This window comes from Cupressus sempervirens, chromosome 8 (genome assembly GCF_028749045.1).
Source record: "Cupressus sempervirens isolate cs-2001-9-10 chromosome 8, ASM2874904v1, whole genome shotgun sequence".
Classification (NCBI taxonomy): domain Eukaryota; kingdom Viridiplantae; phylum Streptophyta; class Pinopsida; order Cupressales; family Cupressaceae; genus Cupressus; species Cupressus sempervirens.
The window spans coordinates 453,975,192-453,989,896 of NC_143125.1; the positions used below are offsets into that span (position 1 = coordinate 453,975,192).

The window sequence follows — 14,705 nt, forward strand, 5'->3', positions numbered from 1 at the left end:
GATTCCAAGCTATAACCAGTTCCTTTGTGCAGAGTGCTTCATAAATAATATTAGCCATTGTGAAAGATGAGTAGGCCCTGTTTGTCACTGAAATCTCCTGATGCAGAGTCTGTCAGATTGTAATACTTGATTTTATGTATGGAGAAGCATATCCAGTTCCACTATGCAGAGTGCTTCATGATAATAATAGCCATTGTGCAAGATGACAACCCACTGTTCTTCAGTTGAATGCCCTATTGCAGAGTCTGTCAAATTGTAATACTGGGTTTTATGTATAGTGAAATGCTCTTTGGATTACAGCTCTCCTCATTTGGCATGTCCAAGGGGAGCATAATGAGTTAGTGAGAGAGGTCTTTAGAAAGCCACGAAATAAAGAGAAGTGAGACAGAGGTCCTTAGAAAGCCACAAAATAAAGACGGAAATATTTGTACTTCCACCTATGATTAATAATGTAGTTCATTCTTGTCGAGCTTGTATACGGAGAGGTGGTTTGGTGGATTTATGAAAATATGAAATGCTAGTATTGGTTTCAAGATTTCTTGCCTTGTCTGCGTATGATCTTCTTGTGGACCAATGCCTAAAATGGTTTTATTTCTATTTGTTTTTAGGCATGTTTTCCACATTTTGTGGGTTGCTTACTGTTGGGCTAAGTGTTTGCTGTGTTTTGTTTGATTTTATTTTGGTCAATATCTTGCTAGATTGATTCACAATGAACATCTTTTGTTTCTATTTTCTTTTGCAATGAAAATAGCATCAGAGCGCTCTGTGTATTTATGTTTTATCTTTCAGAAATCATTGCAAAAATAGAAATGATTGGAAAGCATTTAATTCATGGATAGCATTGCCTATCTAAAACTGCAACCTTGAGGTCCAAGTTATCAGATTGATGGGCTAAAGCAGCAAGGATCTTCCAAACTTATATAATTTTCAGAGGTGTTTGTGTTTGATTGGTATTATTTTTCAAGGGACAATTTTTCTCTCTTTCAAGAGAAGCAATTGAAGATCACTATACAATACTGGGTAATTTGCGATTGAAAGGATGTGCAAGTTATTGGTTGAAGTGTAGATTATCAAGGTTTATCAAATTCATACGTTTTTAGAGATGCTTGTGTTGTTTATGATTGCTATCTATTTTATTTTAATCTTTAACACAAAGTTTGCCAAAGTCATGGCACCAGAGCAAGTAATTTGTGACTTGGGAAATTATATCTCTTACTTGATTTGGCGAATCAGATATCGACCAATTACTAGAAATAGTAACTTCCAAAAACAATTATTACTTTCGTAGAACAATTCGTTACACTTGAACACAAGTTTCAACGATAGAAGAAAGCTCCCATATGTATAATCCGTAGATGATTGCATTTAACCTCCTATTAAAACTGTACTGAAAATATATATTTAGCCCATAGGCAATTACTTTGTAGACTTGGCCGAAAAAAATGACGGTCTCATACGAAGATAAAATTCTGAACAAAAAAATGACGGAAAACGACAAATGATAAGGGAAAAAATAAGGCTGATTCGCTACTGCAGGCTTGCTAGGATTTTGGCGAGGTTTCACGGCAAAGAACGGACAGACCAGTGCAGATAGCGGACAGGGTGGTTGCAGGGACCATCTTCCCTCCACTTTTAAGGTGTTTGTGGGTTAAGCCCTCTTGCTCTTTTCTATTTATATTCTATATCAACGCATTTGTCTGCTGTCCCATTCCAAAATGCTCTTAAAAGAAATCTGTTGCAAACTAAAACAAAAATGGGTTAAACATAAACTTCATACAACATAGCACACAAAATCTTTTTATCATTAACTACACCAGGAACTTTACACAACGATGTTTAGTTTGTTGGCAAGTTGGCTATGAGGTAAGACAACACTATTGTTAAGTTCCCTCATAATAGAGATAAAATTTTGGTATTGTAATGTGAAGAAATTGTCTGAATATAACCAAGCAGAACAGGTAACAGTTAGATTTCATCAGCGAACTTTGTTGGAAGCAAATGAGAGTTTTCACTAGCGAACTTTATTGGAAGCAAATAAGAGGCCACAATTTTGGAATATGATAGAATAGAGAATGAAGATGATGCAATTATGTTCGTTAATGTTATTATGATGGTTTGTGTTTTGTATGGAATACTAGAAGACAGTCTCTTATCACAGAAGTAGAGTACACGAGAAAGAATGGATAATTTAGTTAAGGGATTGAATTGGCTTGTAGAGTACACGAGAAAGAATGGATAATTTAGCTAAGAGAGTGAATTGGCTTGCTAATTCAAGAATTTAGCAATGTAGGGGATATCCTAGATATTTATTCTAACTTAACAAAATGTGATAATAAGTTTTGGAAATGTGGTACTTAATTGTTATTCAGGCCGATTAGACAGGGTTAAGGAAGTGTATAAAGGAAGAACTTTTTGATATGTAAAAATATACATGATTATGCCATGGTATGATTATGTTATGCGAGCTTTGTTTTTGATGGTATGCGAATGTTTTGATGGTCAGAGCATAACATAAGTTAAATGAGTATGATTAGATGCAAGGAACACAATGATTAATCATATATTGAAGATATCAGTGTAATAAGTTTTTGACACTTTTTCTATACTACATGTATAAGTTGTATATTGTCGTAAGAGCTGCGAGCTCATTTTATATTACAACTCCTAATAGGGTTGAAACCTCTAACAAGGTCAAGTCCTAAAAGTGATGTAACAGGCTCCTAATAGGGTCAAAACCTCTTATAAGGTATTTTTGATTAGTATATCATTTTGTGGGTACTGTCCCTATCAGAGTTTTCTCTAGTTAATAAAATATGGTGTTATGAGTTTCTTCTTAGGATGTTCTTTATTATTAATTAGTTTACTTGTTTATGCATGTTTTTGGTTTATTGTTGAAATCCGAAGTTGGGCAAAAAGTGTCGGAATATTGATTCATCCCTCCTATATTCCTTATTTCTAACAATTGTTAGCAAAGCACAATTACTTAGGAGTCTGCTAGCTTGAGGGAGATCACAATGGAATCAATAGGTTTTCAAAGAAACTATGAAGCTGCATTTGAGGAATTAAATTAGGCTAATGATGAAAGAGAGGGATTAAAGAATAAGCTCAAGGATAGTTGAAACATTAGATTGATTCTTCAAGGGCTAAAAGTAAAGGGCTAGTAGATTAGATCAAGAATTAGGATTTGGTTATCAAGTTAAAGAAGGAAAATAAAGTTCTTATGCACAAACTTGAGGCTACATCATTGAAGATGGCCAAGATGTCAATTGATAGCAAACTTGAAGCAGATATGGAAGATAAGATTAGTAAATTGAGCACCGACTCAAAACTTTAGTACAAGGAATTTGAGAAATATAATAACATTGTGGAATGATAACCTGTTCAAACCAAACTACATCTTGATAAATAATATTCAAGTAGAGATAAACTTGATTAGCAGTTAATGCCACAAAAACCCAAGAGAGACATGATATGCATTTTTTGATAAATAGTCCCTTCCTTATATTAAAAAAAAAAAAAACAATAAAGAAAGAGGCTGGTGGATACAAGATTACCTTGCGAGTTCATATGGCCATTGGCCGGATATCAACTATTCATCAAAAAATCTTTAGAAAACAATAGAAAATAAAGAAATCCTCAAGCTGCCAGTGCAACGCTAGCTGAGGAAGGAGGGTCCTTATCATCAGAGCCCTGCCCAAAAGTGGGGTGAGTAGATGGCTCAGGGGGAGCCCAACCATCATTAGCAGTAGCAACATTATCTTCATCTTTCTCTCCCTCAGGCCTGGGAGGAGAAATGGCTAAGTCTAGCCGGGGAAACACCCACTTGGGGTCTGAGTGCGTAGAGGGCCAACTGGTAGTAGGAGCAACAGAAGGAGCCATTGGGGACCACCCTGAACCAGACCTCTAGGGAGGCAAGGTAGAGCGCCGCCGACCACCAGAACCTCCATAAATGTGGCACCAACCAGAAGCAACACTGCTGGGAGAGCGGTGCTGTTGAGAGCGAGGCGTGTGCAAGCAGTGAGCGAAATTGCTACATCCTCGATGGCGACCCCGAGGAGGGGTACGATCGTCGAAGGCCAACTACAACGGAACACGAGGAACCGTACAGGGGGCATTTCCCCAATGAGCCAAAAGCTCCTATAAGTGTGCCACCTCCAAAGCCACTTTATTTGTTTGTACTTGAATTTGCAACATGACATTGTTATAAATACATGCTTTAGAGTACATAACCACATTAATGTCAAGTGTGTTGTGAGCATAAATGACGGTATTGTGATCTTTCCAAATGGTAAATAAGATCTCCAATCTTAAAGCATGCCATATCTAGGCGTATTTGAAGGGAGCCAAGGTATTATCACCCAGAAGAACCATATGCCAAGAAAAAGGTTCTGGGCAGAAGGGGCAAAAGAGATCATGGATCCATCGCCAATAACACTGAGCCCGTCTACAGAACCAAAAAATGTGCAGAAAGGACTCTGGTTGACCACACAAAGGGCAATGGGGGTCAGGAACTCCTAGATGCCGTAGCCAGGAGCCCAAAGGCAAGCCCTAGAAAAGAATACACTAGGCAAAATGTGCAATTTTGGGTTCGATAATGGCATGCCACATAGTGGAGAACCTATGATTCCAAGTGTGATGTGAGGATTGCAAATGCCAACGTTGGTTGAGAACATCAACCATGGGTAGGTGAGGAACCAACCATCGGTAACCCAACCTAGGTTTATAGCTAGTAACTGGAGTGTCTGGATACCACTTCCAGTCTTTCCACCAAGGGCGAGAAGACTGAATGCCCACTTTGTGTAACAAATGTGAAGGCACCGTAGAAGCTAGAAGATCAAAAGTCTACCGATCTGGACGAGTGAGCTGAAATTGCACTCTTATGTCTTCCCACGACCACAAGCTCATAGTAGCTCTGGAGAAAAGATCTTTAGGGGTCCTTATGCCACATTAAAAAAAATGCAGAGCACTAGCCTTGTGCACCTTAGCCAGGGGAACACCTTGAATAGAAAATAAAGGTGACCACTAGAGATTATGCTAGTTCAAGGAAATCCCATCTCTGAAACCATTGCCAACCCAATGAAGCCAGGACTTAACTGCTTCCCAGGCTTTCCAAATACTCTTGGCAACAAAAGTACCCTAAATTTGAATAGGTTTAGGGGTAATTAGAAGGGTTTGAAACCCAATCCCCTTCCAGGCTGGCCGGTGAACCGAAAAACATGAAGAAATGCAATGCCTTAACAGTATCTTCTAGGCTTCATTGTCAGAAGAGCTCAAATCACCCATTTGGCACATAAAGCAGTACCTTGCTTCTGGTTGGATAGCAAGCCAAGGCCACCAGACTCCTTGGGAAGACAAATAAAATCTTAGGCAACTCTATGAAAGCCTTGGTGAGGAGCATTTGGTGCCCAAAGGAAGTCACATAAAAGGCGTTCAAGTTTGAGGTACGAGGCCTTTGACAAAGCCCAACATGAAGAATAATAAGCATGGGTGGTGGCCAACACTTTGGAACAAATCTAGAATTTTCCTGCTAGTGAAAGAGGTTTGGTGATCCAATACTCTAGCTTCTTCTCTATTCTGGCAAGAACCGCATTCCAGAGCTCAACAACTGAGCCTTGGAAGGTGAAGGGGATACCTAGAAAACAAAAAAATTCCTTATGTTGAACCCATTTCCACTGGTATTGCTCAAGCCAAGCAGGACGAGGAAGGTAAGACTGTCTATAACAAAGGGTTTTATGCCACTAAATGGCAGACCCTGAAGCAAGACAGAATGTGTCAAGACATTGCAAAGTAGAGGCAATATTCTCTTCATCTTCAATGAAAGTGAGGAAAGAGTCATCTGCAAAATGACAATTCACCAGCTGATCAGGGGAATTCAGAAGGGGAATACCTCGGACCCTTCTTTGGGAGATGGCATTTGTGAGAAAATACCCAAAACCTTCTGCTGCCAAAACATATAATGAGGGTGCCAATGGGCAGCCTTGGTGAATTGAATGATAAAGCCCAAAAGCTTAAGACTGATGGCCATTAATGGAGATGCAAGTAGAGGCATCTCCAAAGAGCATTTGGATTGATTGCAAAAAGGTAGGGCCAAACCCAAGAGCCTGAAGCATGGCCAGAATGAAAGGCCATTTAATCCTGTCATAAGCCTTAGTAAAATCAATTTTGAGAAAGATGGCCTATTGCTTGGAATGATGAGCCCATTCCATCCCTTCCCACACAACAATTATATTGTCCAAGATATAACGTGACTTGATAAAACCCATTTGCTCGAGGCGAATGATCTGAGGAAGAAGATGACAGATCTTGAGCGAGAGAGCCTTGGCAATGATCTTATAGGAAACATTCAACAATGTGATAGGCCTCCAATTTCAAATGTCTTCAGGGTTGCCCGCCTTAGGTATGAACTTAATATTCCCTTTGTTAATAAGATTATCTAGAAAACGGGAATTGTATGCCTCAATATAAACCTTATGCAGGTCTGGACCAATTTCATCCCAAAATGCTTTGTAAAATTCACAAGGGAAGCCGTCACAACCAGGGGCCTTATCATCCACCATGGAAAAGATAGCTTCCTTGAGGTCCTCCAGAGTGAGCTTCTGCTCACAGAATGCATATTGTTCTAGAGCGAGTTTTTTAGGCATGACAGCCAAACAAGCCTGCAAGGCTTGGTCCCTGGCCGCAGAGGGACCCTGAGCTATGAATTTTTTTTCATAGTGGCAAACAAAGGCTTGAAGAATATCAGGAAGCTCACAGAGGGTATGTTGACCCTCCCAAATGTGCTTGATCCTTACCATAGAGTGGTGTGCCCTCAACGCATTAAAGAATTCCTTGGAAGCTTGATCACCAACCTCCAACTAGTGAAGACGGGCTTTGAGTTGAGCTCCTCGGGTAGCATAATTGTTTGCAACTTGTTTCTGATGGCGAAGGTTGGCAAGCCGAACCTGGAGATCCGTATCAAACAGATTCATGGCAAAAGCTTCAGTGGCCGTACAAAGATCTTTGATAGTGGCCTCATAGGATCTCTTACTGTATGTGGCCAATTACCTCCCATAAATGTGAAGAAACCTCACAGTATGGGTGATGACATCATTCCACCATTGGATCCACCCAAAGGATGAGTGGGGCCTAAGTTCAAGGTTCCAAGTTTGTAAAATATGGGCGGCGGTGGGCAGATGGGACAACATGAAAGTATTAAGGTAAAATTGAGTTTTACAATTACGAGGAGGGGCAAAATGCTAGGTAATGGAGAAGTGGATGAGAAAATGGTTTGAAAGAGTCACATCAGGGAGCGGAGTGATAGGTAGCAGACTTGTGTGAGAAAAGGAAAAAAAGGATTGAGTAGAAATCATAGCGCGATCCAACCTTTTAAGGACCCTATTAGCTCCCTCTCGAAAGTTGGACCATGTGTATCAGACACCATTAGTCCGGCGGTGATGAACATTGGGATCAAAAAGACCCAACTTATTCTGCATGTAGAACTAGGCTTCTTGCTGACCAGCTGACCATCGAAAAGGTAGAAGGCCCACTTTATCAATAGCCAACTCAACCATATTAAAATCCCTGCAGAATAACTAGGTGGCAAGGGGCAAAGAATTAGCTAGCCACCTCCACAAGTGTGAGCGCTCAATCGCATCATTAAGGGCATAGATATTGACAATGCCAAAAGAACAATTTTGAAAAGACAAAAAAATCCAAACTACTCTTTGCATGGGGGTCAGAACCATGGGAAATAACAAAAGGAGAAAGCTGAGGGTAGAGGAGAGTTACTACACCACCTCGACCAGCTTCATGTTGAGAAGCAAAACTAGCACCATCCGACCATATCACACAACAAGCTAAGTTGAGAAGGAACCCAAAGACTTTAACTTCTTGCAAACACAAAACATTAATATTGCCCAAGCCTATGCTTGGTATCACAAACATAATACTTGCTAGGGAGGTCTGTTAGCCCTCGCACATTCCATGAGAGAAAATTCATCATAAACCAGCTTGCATATTCTCCTCATCCTCAAGCGAGGAAAAACTATAATGCAAGAAAGTGGAGGGTTCAAACAAAGAGTCACCCAAAGTGATGGCTCTTTGCTTATTTCCTTTAGGGCTGCAAGAGTGATGGGGAGACAAAGAAGAAATCATAGAAGCTACTTGAGGCATCGGAACCTAGGTAGCTCGAACCTTTGGCATAGTTGTCCCCTGCAATACAGGGTTTGAAACGGGTGGCATCATCACAACCAGAGGAGCCTTTGGTGCCGAGGGCACAAGAGGAGCCGCACTGAAACTGGGATGGCTAGGTTCTTGAGAAATAGGGTTTGGCTTAGCAGTGCCCTTGCCTTTCTTGATAATCGTTCTCCACTCATCTTTTTGAACAGCCAGAGCCGCCTTGGATTCCTGTACCATAGAGCAATTGTGCTCAATGAGAGGACAATCCTTGATCTTGTGACTCATAGATTGACAATGAAAACAAGTATTTAGGAGATTTAAGTAAAGAACCTTTTGAGAAAAGGTGGTAGCACCAATATGAATTTCCACAATCTCTTTAAGGTCCTTAGAAAGGTCGACCTCAATATAGACCCTCCGTTGAGGACGAGCATTAAAATTTTTGTCTAGTTCTACGCAAATCACTTTGCCCACAATTTGGGCAATTTCAGTGAGAAAAGACCAGAAAGGGATGGGCAACCTAGGGAACTCTACCCAAACTGGAACCCTAAGTTTGCGGTCATCCGAGATGCAGAAGTCTCGAGACCATCTTTGGAAAACGAGCAGAGACGAGCGAACTGTCCATGACCCATGGCTGAAATTACTCTCGACCTGGGAGGGGTTACAAAAATGAAACAAGAAAAAACCCTTGGTGAGGTTTTGAATCCCTTCAAGGCAAATCCCCTTGGGGGACCAGGCTTTGGATGCCCATTCACACATCGTGCTTTTAGATGGAATGCGACCCACAAAATACCCAATAAGGGTTCGGGTTTCTAGCCATTGACAAGTAGATTCAAAAGCATAAATATTCAAAACCAAGTCGAGAGAGGAATTACCTCGTAAAATACCTTGGGCACAAATTTGCATGGCCGTTTTCTTTGTGGGGCCATTATCGCATGCAACAGTAACTCCAGCACCGGTAGTAACTGTTGGGTCGGAGAGGGCCAAGGCAATTATAAGCTAAAATAAAATTTGACACTAAATGCAGAATGATAGACAATAATGTAGAAAGGGCTCAGATGCAAACCGTACAAACCGTAGTAGAGCTCATTGCAAATAGGTATTACTATCTAAGCACTTGGTTGGGGAATTTCGAGATCTTATCACATGACATGTATTGGATATGTGGAAGGAGAACCTTCTAGAAATCAGAGATAACAATTGAGAATAGACATGAACAAGAACTTAATCAATCATCAAATCAAATTAATCAGTCTAGCATTAGACTAAGCAACCTAGAGAATAAAGGAAATAATTTAAAGGTAGTTTTTATGCATGCAATAAGTGTGGACAAATGAAGAAGGATTGCAAAGGTAGCATGAATTCAAAATCTTAGCACTAAACCTTCTACTTCAACCTAAATAGCTATTATAACTATAAGTGGAGAATTTTTCCAGAAAATTATTAGACCCCCAAATTGAAGAGTTCAATACAAGCATTACATATATCATAGATCCTATATCTCAGTTCACATATGTTAATTTAAGGAATCCAAAGATTGCTAAGATATTTGGTATATTCTATGAGTTTCCTCAACTTTATGTACTTGCATGAAATGTAATTTTAATGTTAAAGTGTTTTTCAAGGGATTTAAGGGCGAAATTAAAATTCTTCCTCATCATTCAAGCAAATTGAGAACACAAAGATCCTGGACTAAAGTAGCAAAGTGATTTGGAAGAGTTTGCAAAAATTTCAGTTGATGCCCTAGTGAAATCATGACAAGGTATTATCCCTATTGTGAAGTTGTTTCAAGTTATCAATTGCAATTATCTTGAAGGTTAGAAAGTTATGGACAAGCCTCAACTATATAACATTAAGTATAGACCTAGACGCTAGTTTGAAAAACACCCTTTTTTATCTATGGAAGACAACCCCACTGGCACATTTTTGCAAACCCTAGGAGTCTTGCACGTAGAAGACATCAAGACATACATACATTATAAACTTGAGTTAGAAAGTAATGAGGATATAAGGTCTGGTTTGGACAAGATATACAATTTTGATAAGACATTGAAACCTAAACATGCACAACTGCAAAACCTAAACATTCTGCAATATGTTGACTATGAGGAATTTGAGGAGCTATAATGGATTAAAATTGTTTTGAGTAGAATCCATGATGAAATGTTTTGGATAGGAGATAAACCCACCATTATCACAAAGGAATCAATTCACCTAGTGATTGGTCTTGATAATGTTGATACTATACTAGTAGTAACTAAATTGGTGGAGAAATTATTTGTAAAGAACATAGGCACTAAATGGGATAAGATGGCCATGACCTTATCAGATATCAGACAAAAAAATGTGAGAATCATTTCAAAGATTCTTGTTTACAAAATATTCTATAACACTAGACCAAATTTAGTTTCAGTAGGGGTAGTACAAACTACATACAAGATGGTTATTGATAGGGAACACTTGACATTTGTGAGATCCTAAGACAACTATTTGAGAACTTGAGAAGAATCAAACATGACAAGAACCAACCATTCAGATTTGGGTCATTGCTCTAAGTAGATAAACCATAGATATTAATAGAAAGAATTTTATATATATATATATATATATATATATATAAAGATAAGATAGATAAGATAAGATAAGATAATATAAGATCTGTGAGACCCTGCAGGGGACCTCTTCGCTAGCAACACTCCTCTCGTAGCACTTAGCTTCATCATAGGACCTCTAGTAGCCACACTGATCAGTCGTTGTTGGACTTTTTCCCTGTGGGGACAAATACCTAATCTTTTTCATGATGTCTCCTGCTTTCTTCTTCTTCTATTGTACTTGTTCTTTTGTGGTCACCATTTGGTGCTCCATTTGTCTGCTATTTTCTTCGTGCAAGCTTCTAGTCCCATAGACCCTCGCCGTGGTCTTTAGTTGGACATTAATAATATTATCTTATTTTATCTTGCACATTTTCTTTCACATAATGCACATGTTTCTCAATATGCACCCCCATGCATGGACCAATGATTAATGTAGCATGAACTTGATAACTGAATACTATCATACGCAATACTAAGGATGCATGGACCAATGATTGATGCAACATGGACTTGATAACTAAAAACCATCATATGCAATACCGAGGAAATATTATATTAGATCTATTTTGAATGTTCTAAGGATTTCAAAAGGAGATGAAGGAAAGGTACAAATCCCCAGATCAATTGTTGAGAAATATGTAGAGACAAATTATTTTATGGTTGAAACAAATAATGCTTGCATAGAAGTAGTAGAACCTAGAGAGATCTTTATTCACTCAATGGGTTATGAAGTGGACATGGAAACATTAGAAGGCTATGCAAAAGTAATGCTTCAATCACCAAGGATAAAAGTTGGGAGAGATGGGGAACTTATACAGAAAACTTTAGTCTAGTCAGAGAGCAGTTGTACAAAGGAACAAGGAAAAAAATGATAGAAAGGATTGCTATGGAAGAAGGCTTAATGAAAGAAGAATGGTAGAAAATCAAGAAGTCAAGTGAAGCCTTATTTAACACCAAGCTTGAAGGTACTAACAATGAACATGTTAAGGAACCTTTTTAAAAGGCACATGATACTCAAGACATTGTAGATGTGGAGATTGCCATAGTAGAGGTTAACCCCAAACTTCACAATACTCCAAGAAGATCAACAATAACTACACCAACTTTGAAGATGTGACATCAAGCAAAGAGTGAGCCTAAGACGACTCCCAGATAAAAAGCAAAGGATCAAGGCCCAAGCCCTAAAAATTCTAAGGTCACAGACAAGAAAAATGCATAGAAGGGTAAGAAAAAAAAAATGATCCCACTTTAGGGCCAACTTTGACATCGAAACATTCTTTTTTTGAAACTCCACTCTCATATTCATATTACTAAAAAATCGTAAAGAATTTGAAGATGATGTAAACTAGTATTTTTTAGCTTTTTCTTTCTAGTTTCTAACAATATTTTAAAAATATTTTTTGAATTGATTGTAGCCAATTTTTTATTTTCCTTCAACTAGTGGTTTATATGAAAAATCAACATTTTCAAAGAGTGATGGCTCTTTTAATTAATATAACCTTTTTTGAAAATATGATAATGAAAAAATTCTTTCAAGGCAATGGTAATATCGATACATATAACTCAAGTAATTTTGTTTAATTTTTCTAAAAAATGTAGATTTTATTCAATGACAAAGTAACATTGATGATAATTTATACTTACATTTTTTTTGACAAATATAATTTGATTTGTACAAATCAAAATGAAAATTTTCTTGTTTTCTAGAAAGCTAACACAAATATCTTTGTAATGTATATTTTTAATTTCTTTTTCTCATTTTCCATTTTTCCTGAATCTTCAAATAAAGATTTGTGAAATGGTCAAACAACCTATATTTAATAAAATTAAAAATAAAACATCATGATGAATACAATATATTCTGAAAGTATAGTCATTAGCTTGTTCAGAGTACAACAATCTTGTATATTTACTTTTAGAATATTGACCTATTTAGCCTTGTTTGAGCCCTTCAAAGGGCAAAATTTGATAAAAATTTAAGGGGCTTCAATAAAAATGTCATTCTGGATCTTTTGTGTGAAGAAACCTTCACACAAAAGCCCCAAGAAGCCTTCGCACAATGGGGGTTTCGCAGGAACTACCTTGGGAAAATTTGGTGGCCCCAGAGAGCCCCTATTAGCCACTATTTTTATTTTTAATTTTTTTTTGTAATTGATATAAATAAAGTGTGGTTTTTTGTTTTAAAATCAATTCAAAATCTTCTTCAAGTTCACTATTTTTGAAGAAATAGGAAGAATAATTATAAAATATGAGTTTTGTTCATTTTGAAGGCAATTTGAAATATTTTTTATTCTTTATTTTAAAAGCAAAGGGAAGTAGAGTTGTAAATTGTATTTGATAGTTTTGTGATGAACAAAGATGAGATGATAAAAATGAAGACAAAGTAAATATGTAAGGAATATATCACCTAGTGTAGAACAAAGAAATTATGAATTAATATTAGCATCTTATTATCAAAGGAATGAAGGTATGTACTTGTAAATTCATATCTATCTAGTTTAAATTTTCTAAATAATGTTCTAATTTCATTCATTTTTGTGTGTAGCTTGCAATAAACAATTACAAGATGAGAAAATGGATGTTGGAGAATGTTCAGGATGTAAAAATTTAGGACATGATAGGGTAGAAGCTCAAGCAATGGAAGTTGGAGAAGGGTCTGAATCAATTGCTTCAACTGGTATGGATGAAGATAGAAGAATAGCTAAAAGTGTAAAGAAAAAATCACTTGTAGACATTTAGATCATTTACTTGTAATGGATGTAGACAAATTGAACTTGATTTGCTAATATTTAACTATTAAGTTTTTCTTAAAAGAGAGCTTTGAATAAGATAGTAAAAGAAATAATAAGTAAATTTGATGATTTGGAAACACTTGGAAAAGGCCAAGTACTTTCTTGTGTTCTTATAGGGCAAAAATGTAAGAGCTATTAAAGAGGGGCTTTGAATAAATCCCCTTGGCCAAATTTTGGTTGGTCTTTGCTTTGTCGGATTTTGGCCAAGGCTTTGCTCCAAGCTCCTATTGGCCACTATTTTAATTTTAATTTTTTTTGTAATTGATATAAATAAAATTTAGTTTTTTATTTTAAAATCAATTCGAAATCTTCTTCAAGTTTGCTATTTTTGAAGAAACAAGAAGAAGACTTATGAGTTTTTTTTGGTTTTGTTTTGAAGGCAATTTGAAATATTCTTTATTCTTTATTTTAAAAGAGAAGGGAAGTAGACTTCTAAATTGTACATTTGATAGTTTTGTGATGAACAAAGATGGGACGATAAAAATGAAGATAAAGTAAATATGTAAGGAACATATCACCTAGTGTAGAACAAATAAATTGTGAATTAATATTAACATCTTATTACCAAAGGAATGAAGGTATGTAATTGTAAATTCATATCTATCTATTTTCAATTTTCTACATAATGTTCTAATTTCATTCATTTTTGTGCGTGTAGCTTGCAATAAACAATTACAATATGAGAAATGGATGCCGGAGAAGGTTTAGGACATGATAATTCAAGACATGATAGTGTAGAAGCTCAAGCAATGGAAGTTGGAGAAAGACTAGCTAAAAGTGTAAAGAAAAATATCACTTGTAGAAATTTAGATCATTTACTTGTAATGGATGTAGACAAATCGAACTCATTTGCTGACATTAACTGTTAAGTTTTTCTAAAAATAGAGCTTTGAATAAGATAGTAAAATAAATAATAAGTAAATTTGATGATTTGGAAACACTTGAAAAAGCCCAAGTACTTTCTTGTGTTCTTATAGGGAAAAAAATGCAAAAGTTGTTAAAATTGTTGGCTGCAGACAAAACATCAAAAAATATAATTTTTCTAACCTACAAAGTGATATTATTGAAAATGTTATAAAAGGTTTGACTCTATACGGAAGAAAACTCGAAGTAAAGATACGACCATCAAAAGAAGAGTTATATTGACATCCATTTTTGGTAGCAC

The 14,705-nt window shown here is 36.9% G+C and overlaps 1 long non-coding RNA gene across 2 annotated transcripts; it reads left to right on the plus strand.

The window, feature by feature from the left end:
• The first annotated feature begins 1,308 nt into the window (after nucleotides 1–1,308).
• Nucleotides 1,309–14,365, plus strand: LOC149543181 (uncharacterized). Of its 2 annotated transcripts, XR_016355216.1 has the most exons (3): nucleotides 1,309–1,637; nucleotides 13,294–13,425; nucleotides 14,199–14,365. It is a non-coding gene; the product is annotated as an uncharacterized LOC149543181 (long non-coding RNA). The 2 variants fall into 2 exon arrangements; XR_016355215.1 differs by lacking the exon at nucleotides 14,199–14,365 and having other exon boundaries at nucleotides 13,294–13,561.
• Nucleotides 14,366–14,705: the final 340 nt, after the last annotated feature.